The sequence below is a fragment of the Carcharodon carcharias genome, chromosome 24 (assembly GCF_017639515.1).
Source record: "Carcharodon carcharias isolate sCarCar2 chromosome 24, sCarCar2.pri, whole genome shotgun sequence".
Lineage (NCBI taxonomy): Eukaryota > Metazoa > Chordata > Chondrichthyes > Lamniformes > Lamnidae > Carcharodon > Carcharodon carcharias.
The window spans coordinates 30,992,751-31,001,361 of record NC_054490.1 but is presented as its reverse complement, the minus strand read 5'-3'; the positions used below and the strand labels follow the sequence as shown (position 1 = coordinate 31,001,361).

General features: G+C 39.9%; 1 pseudogene; it reads right to left on the bottom strand.

The window, feature by feature from the left end:
* Positions 1-1,186: 1,186 nt before the first annotated feature.
* Positions 1,187-1,782, bottom strand: LOC121269376 (annotated as a pseudogene).
* Positions 1,783-8,611: the final 6,829 nt, after the last annotated feature.

Below are 8,611 nucleotides of genomic sequence, written 5' to 3'. Positions count from 1 at the left end.
AAGGTTCAGTTTCCACTTGAACCTTAACCTCGGCCTACTGTCATTGCTCAGTTATGAATACATGACTGCCTTAGAGATTTTATTGCCGATCATGCATATTACATGTCCATTTCATCAGAACTGGGCTCTAATTATGAATGATTCAATTCCAGACATTTGTGTTAGTTGAAGAACCTGATTGCTGGATATTTTGACCTCCCAGTTGCTGTTCATGATGTTCTCAATTGATCCCACATGTAATATTTCCAATTGCTTAATATGTATATATTAATATCCATGTTCAGTGCCTAATTATACTACTACTGTTACGTGTAATGTATCGTGGTTAGTAACAACACTATTACTCTTAATGAGAATTCAATGATTATCAATGACACCATTGCTGATAAAGTAATAATCAAGCCCTTTTTTATTGATAACATTGATGCCAACAGCATGGCCCGATAGTCTATAATAACAATATCACTGATACGAGAAAATGTACCATACTATAAACACAAATATTAAAAAACGCAATCTTGCAGTGCAAAACTTACCTTAGACTCTGTATTTTACAGTCTGGGTCCCTCAGAGCTGTGGACAGTGGTTTCACTCCTGGATTTCTGAGGTTGTTGCCCTGCAGACTAAATGCAAGCAAACAGTGATGACAAGACATTAAGTCAAACCACATAAGGGAATCCACAATTAAGCTTCTAACATATTAGTAAACATGGAAGGAAAATCATGATATCACTGAAGAGGTATTACTGTTACTTAAAATTAAACACGAGAGGACAGAATTCGGTCTCGTGGTCAGGTGCAAATCTAATCGTACTCGATAGGCCTTGTGCTTTGGACAGCTCCTAACATTTCGCTCTGTGTCTGTCAATTTAAGCAAAATAGCTCTACATTTATTCCGGTTGTACTTATTTCTGTATCTTTGGGGAATCTCCTGTCTTCACGTTCACACTCATTCTTTGCATAATGTGGACAGATTACTAAGAACTCTGGGTAAAAATTCCACTCATGCAGTGATACAAAAGTGGCTGTATCAAACCAGCTGTTATACACAGCACCTGATATTGGCAAAGGTGCTTAATTCTTTTCACTACAGAAGGACAACAAAATACAGGAGCCTTCAACAATATGCACAACATTTATACATTGAATATAATTACCTCAATACCCGGCACTTTTGCAGTACAGGTCAGAGCTGCTGAATCCCCTCACACTGAATGTAGCAGTCCCTTAGATGAAGCTCTTTTATTATATTACAGAGTCCTATAGCATGAGATAGGACTGCACAGTCAATTGGGGTTAATCACAATCCCCAAAAGTGAGTATTTCCATTGCTCCCACTGTGGATTGAGCAAGTGCTTTATTCTGAGACTCAAACAGGTAGTGCAATGTATTCAGGAGGTTCCTTTTACCAGCTTCGTTTTCTGCCTTTTGACTCTGTTGTTCAACAGTCGCCTTCACCCAATCAATCACTCGACATGTTGTTTGATGAACGAATGAACCCAAAAACTGCTCCAGGAGCCATGTTGACTGTGGGGAGGAGAGACCAGCAACAAAGCGGAGAAATATCTCAAATCGCCCATCTTCCTTGCAGTGGGCTTCACTGAGGAGCTTCAAGATATCTCCAGAGCTTGGAGTCAGGAATTGTGCAAGTGCAGCTACAAACTCTTGGATGGTGAGGTGTGGGAATGTGTAAACCACACTCTGGACGGAATCATCCCTCTCTAAAAGTTCCATCATGAACCCAGAAATGAACTGGGAAGGTTGCAGGTGGTACTTGATCATTTCCAAACATAATCTTGCTCTCTGAGACTACTGTGAAGGCCATCTCACCAAGCTTCAGTAACACATCACGGGGGCTTTTAATCTCTCTGCCATGGTTTTTCAGAATGTTGTAAATATAGTAGCAATATAGTTGAGTGATGGTCTTGGGAGCTTGCTGCTCTTTTCAGTCACTTTGTGTAAAGAAGGGACCCAGTGACAGACCGAGGATCCAACAATAGGGAAAGTTGTAGCACATGGTGTACAGGTTCTTGTTCTCCTCCACGTGTTTGAGAACAGCTGCTGCCACCACCTGATCTTCAAAAAACTTGTTAAAATATTGTTTCCGTTCATCACCAACAAATTCCAGGATTTCTGCCCAGATGCTGATCTCAGCCTTTTGTAATAAATGCAATGCGGTTGGGTGGCTTGTCACTAGCACAGAACATCATGGGAGCAGCTTGTGCTGTATTAAACTGTACACAATGTCAGACAATTCGCACCAGCATTTGGGATCTGTGCACATGGACTGAGGTTCTGTATTTCTCTGGTTGCCAGAAAAGTCAATACTGTTCTTAAATCCATCCAACCAATCGAATATAAAGAGCAATCCTTCTGGGTCCTTCCAAATATTTTCCAGACTATTCCACAAATAAGGATACGAATTGAGTATCAGACATGAAAGGTTTATTTTACAGTTAATAGTGTTCAACTGCTGAAATGCAAAACTGAAAACAAATTAGTAGTGTGGATATGATTTCCCAGTGGCCCAGTCATAAAGAATTTTTGTGCCATTGTTGTTTTTCCAATCCCTGGCACCCCTGTCAGTACTGCTGAGCTCCCAGATTTGCTACTTGTTGCTGGGGTTAAACTGCTCTGGAACAATTGATCAGTTTGGATTTTCTCTAATTCTCTCCGGAGATGTTTCTCTCTCCACTCTTCATGGTCTCGGCCACTTGCCAGTAGTTCATGTTCTACAAGTAGCTGATCTCGAACATTAGAAATGATCGTTAGCTCAACATATCGATCAATCAGCTTGAAAACCTTAAACTTTTCCTTTATTAGGATAGTGTTCACTCTCAGTATTCTAGTTTGTACCTGGAGTTCTTCTTTGTGTTTCTTTTGAATATCTTCAATTAAAACAAACACAGATTATTAACTTTTTTGACATCAAAATAACTGCTGAGTCCTATTCCACTATTCATTAACATGGTGCAAGACTTAAACAACAGCTTCAAGAGAGGTGTGAACAGGGTGGAATGAGGATGTAATTCATAAAAAGTTAATGGACTGTCTTTGGAGAGGGACAGATTGTGGCTGGAAAGAAGTTCCACTGGAATTTTACCTCAAATCTTGTTTCCAAGTGAATAATGGCCGACCGATTTCTCAAATCCTCAACTGATTTTCTCTTTATTCTTCCTGGAGATCACTATGAAGATGATAGCTTCCCACTGATGGTTAATGCCTTCTGTCTGCACTGTGTTCTGGACATCACATTACAATTTCACACACTGTTTTTACAAAAAATTAGGTTCCCTGAATCAATCGATGAAACAGTCAGTGGTGATTACCTCCTGTGTAATTCATAAATAGTTAATGGAATGTCTTTGGAGAGGGCCAGATTGCGATTGGAAAGAAGTTCCACTATATCAGGGTCTTTGAATTATATCTATGAGTTTTGGATGTTGGGAGAGTAAATTATTCTTCCACCCGGTGACCTAATTGACCCTGAGCCTGGCATGGAAATTTGACAAGATCTCCTTTCAATTGCTACTACTTTCCGCCTGCACTTTTGTTACAGTGGCTGCTTCCATCCCGGGTACAGCTCACCTACTCTTGAAATGACCCATTCCACTCCTACTTTCAGATTCAAATACCCACCTGTTTTCCTGTTGCCTTGCCACTATGCACAGTCCGTAAGTGAAAAGGATGTAAATCTCTGGAGTCAGTAACCTACTCCGAATAAAGACCCGTTCCCTATTACTCCTGTGTACACCGAACTACATTGGTTTCTTGTGCGGCACTATTTTGTATTTTTTTAAAAATCACTTTGATATGTATAAGTCTCCCCATGATCTGACCCAGCCCCATTTCTCTAAAGTCCACTCATCCAACAACACTATAACTTATCCATGCCCCTCACAAACTGGCTTCTTGCTCATCCTCAATTTCCATCACTCCATCATTGACCAGTTTCCTGGTCCCTGAGCACGAGAGGATCCCTTTTCTAAGTATTTGAGTTCCTTAGCAAATGTTCCACTGCTATTGTATCACTGCACGCTGTTTATATGCTATAGTGTGTGCACTGAGAAAGGGGCAGAAAGTGAATTAGATATGCGTTCAACTGTGATTGTAACAGGTCTCTGGTAGGTTATTCTTTTTATTGATTTCAATTGGAGCAGCACTAGCAGTGAAAAAAAGGATAAATCTGTTGGCTCGGCACTTGCATCCATTATCTGGCATGCCAACTGCACTTCTATGGTCACCTGATCACCAGTGACCATTACAGCCAAAATGAAGGTTCAAACTGGAATCAGAAAAAAAAAAATAATGTATTATGTGTGGGAAGGGGGCCTTAGGGAGTCTCATATACTTGGTGTGGGAAAAACGTATATTAAATGGTTTAATGGAATTTAAAACAATGGTGCAGGAAACAGACTGACAATTACCAAAATAATTCACAACTCGGAAGAAAATGCTGTCAGGATCAATAAGTGAAATTCATCCAAAATCAGAAAGTGTGGTTAATTAATTACTGGCCGGAGAACAACGGTGGGGTGGAGAGGAGGCTGCTATGGCTACTATGGCTCCTTTCTGTGGCTACTATGAGATGAAGGATAGCTGAGTTCCACTATGTAACAGAAAATGGCATATTTGAGCCAAACGAAATTTTTGAATTCCCTAATCATTTTCTTTTTATATTATGTTTCAGAAATTCAGAAAAAAAATCACAAGTTTTATACATAAATGTTTATTAGATATGTTCTACCAACAATATTTCCGATTTTTGTTCTTATTCTTCTAGCATACATGTCTGGGAAAAACCTATTTTGCTTCCATCATTCATTACGTGGATTGAAATGACTCCTCTATTAAAAAAAAACTGACCATTGTATGGAATTACGTTATATATTTCTGTGCCATTAGAAAAGTATTACATAACTTCCTAGTCATTACGAGCATTGTCTTTTCCGCACATTTCTCCACACATTTATGTCCTATTGTGGCAACTGTTGCACATATTCTCAGATCACACTAGCTGATGTATCACGGTGTGCTATAAAATACATCTTGAACTTAATTGTATAATTTCATAATTAAGTTTAACAATTGGCTTAAGTACAAAAAATTGCTTTACTGCCCAAATCCACTATCCAGAAAATATTGGGTTTGCGTACCATACATTTTGTATGCAGTTTTGAAGTGTATTATAACCTTGCGAGAAGTGCAAAAGCTTTACTAATTTATCAATAAACATCCACTTGTCAACGTACTTTTACAGAGCAGCAAGTTCGGCCAGGTTTCGCAGCTCACCAGGATCATGCCAAGTGTCTAAGGGGCATCACAGTGTCAGGATTGTGCCTAATGTGTACGGGATTTCACAGCGTATCAGGAACCTGCCAGATATCTATGGCATTTCACAGTGTATCAGAATCCTGTCAGGTTTGTACGTGGTTTCACATTTATCAGCATGCTGCTAAGTTTGTATGGGGTTTCACAGTGTATCAGGATCCTGCTACATGTGAACGGGGTTCCAAACTGTATTAGGATCCTGCCAGCTGCCCATGGGGCTTCACGGTGTATCAGGATCCTATCAGTTCTGCTTATGATTTCACAGTGTATCGGCAGCCAGCCGGGGGTATATGCGTTTTCGCAGTTTATCAGGTGCTTGACAGGCACATGTGGGGCTTCACAGTGTATCAGGATTCTGCCTGGTGTGCATGGGGTTTCGCAGTGCATCAGAGTGCAGCGAAATGTGTAGGGTTTTTCCTCTGTGTATCAGGAACATTCCGTTGCCTACGGATTTTCACAATCAATTAGAAGATGTGCCCGGGCATTTACAATTCACTATGAAGTTTTTACGATGCTCCACAGTGTGTCAGGTTCATGCAGGTGTGCGTTGGGCTTCATAGTTCATCAGGATCCCTCTATATGCCTATGGGATTTCGCAATGTGTCAGAATTATGCCTCATGTGTTTTAATGTTCACCGTGTATCAGAATTCTACATATTGTGGTTCAGAAAGTATCAGCACCCTATCATGTGTGTGTGGGATTCACCGTCAATCAAAATCCTATTAGGTGAGTTTTGGTTGTCGCAGATTTTCAGCCTCCTGCCAGGCTAAGCGAAATGGTTCGGGGTCTGTATATTTACACCAAACGTCAAAACATAAATTTGGAATCCACGCTGAATTGTTTAGAAATGATAACAAATTCAAATGGAATTCAATCCTGCTTTTTCTACCATTGATCATCTTGTTTTCGGCTTCTGAAAATCTCAAAATAAACGGCTGCAGTGTTTTATGATTAGTTTTAGAGGTGATGCAACCTAGGCGAGTTTCCAGCTATACATTTCTTCACACAACTTACTTCAACCTCAGTATGGGCGTCAACCCGGTTCCTGTCTCAGAAGATCTGACTTCTACTTGCCCTCACCCATGCCTTCGTTACCGCTGGACGTGACTAGTCCAAAGCATACCAGACTATGAAAACTGTATATATGTTTTTTCCAGGTATCGCAGTGTCTAACACTTAACGTTCAGGTCACTGGCTACTTCTGATAAACCTCTGGCCATGTCCTTGTAACAAAATTAATCAGAACCTGTTGAAATCATTTAGAGTTGTTTGTAATCAGATCAGTGTAATGTTATTTTAAATTATGCAGTATTTGAATCCTCATTTGGATTCATCACATGATATGACCGTACCGAGATCCCGTATTTCTTTCAATATTTTGTCCAACTTTGGACATGCGTGGCTCATTCTCACAAAGGATTCCCGCATCAGGCTTCGGGCCCGAGAGCCTTCCTCCATCACCAGATTCAGGAGGAGTTTGGAACTGTCTGCGCGGTTTCCCTTCTCCACCAGTTCACTGATTTTCTGCAAAAAAAAAGTTTCATGTATTGAGGATCGGAATGAAAGGTAAATAATGCTATTGAGAAGGAAAAGATCTGCTTTTGAGAATATCTCCATATAAAACAACCTGTCGGTCAGGTGTTGTTGCACGGACGGAAAATAAATCAACTAAAACTATTGTGGAATTCAAAAACATCACCACAAAAAGACCGGAAATATTCAGCAGGCAAAGCAGCATTTCTGCATAGAGGAACAGAGTTCACTTTGCAGGTTGGTAACCTTTCGTTAACATTGGAAAATTTATACAGGCAAGAGGTTTTAAACAATTACAGCGACAGGGAAATAAGGGTGGAGGGGAGAAGGGAAGAAGAGGCAATATGTTTGACAGGATGGAAAGCAGCTAGAAATAGGAAATTATATTCTCGGAGTGATGAATTACTGAGAGCTAAATTTATAATTTGGTTAGTTTGCTCTGTCCTGCAGTGTTTGGTATGATATCAGAGTACTGACTGACAATATGATCTATTTGTTGCTAACACTGGCATCCAGCTGTTACACTTTATGATTTACTCAGAAGTAAAACAGAAGCTTATCAGGAATCAAGAGGCAATGTAGGGCTGATTCTGAACTGCGTGAAACAGTTAGAGAGAAAAAAAGGCCTTAGATACTACTACAGACTAACCTAAGCAACAACTGTTGATTTATCAGTCAGAAACAAACGGGAGGAACTAACTAATAAACTAGGATAAAGAGCCTGAAAGTGCACTGAACAAAATTTTGTGGGTAGCAGTGAATGGCAAGTGTCAGCCACTCGTTACATTTGAAATCCCATTTAATGTGGTTGGCTTTGTTTCATTGAGTGAACTTTCCAACAATCGCAATGCCCTCTACAGAGCAAATGGGATTTGTGTAAACAGGGCAAGCAGCAGTGCAGCACTAAATCGGTCCCAAGAATTGTTGAAGAAAAACAGCGATTGAGCCAGGAAGTGTCAATCTGAATATTTAATTCGATGTCAAATTAGGTAGGAGAGTGATGGCAGTGAGAACAAAAACATAGTTCTGTAATAATATAAATATCGTAGTATAATTTGAATGCGCATGAAAGTTATTTTACAACAGTAGAGGTTAATTCCAAAGTGACAGAGATAGTTTGGTCACAATTAAGTATCATCACGCCGTCAAACATTAGTTTGAATGGTAGCCCTAATTTTCTAGCCGATTTCTTGTGTACCTATCAGCGAAGTATAGCAGCTTCACAAAGTTGAACCTACTTGAACAGAGAGGTCTTCGTCAAGATATCATTCGCGCAGATTTTGGATGAGCGAAGCAGCTCAGAAATCATTCATTTTATTTACACAATTAACTTAGGTCACTGGAAATTGTTGTCCACGATACACAACAATTACGACGGGCGCTTTTATCATCGTCATTATTTGCACTGAAAAATCCTCATAATAAAGATATACAACCACCAAGATGTTACCCTCCATTCACTCACTTCGTGTCAAAGTGGAGAACAAACAGACGCACAGGAAAGAACTGCAGGGAAGTTCTATACTGAATGAACTCGACTTTCCGATATTACAACGAGAATTGATGTTCCACAAAGCAAGAACGACAGGAAATTACAGGCAAAATAAGGTTAATTTTCTGATGTGTATCCCAGGGACTTTATAGTGCAGTAAAATAAAACGCATAGAGGCAGAGAATGTGGTCAGGTGTGTACGCCTTTGTGTACCCCGTGTGTAGGAATTTAAAGGAATGAAATAAGAACTACAG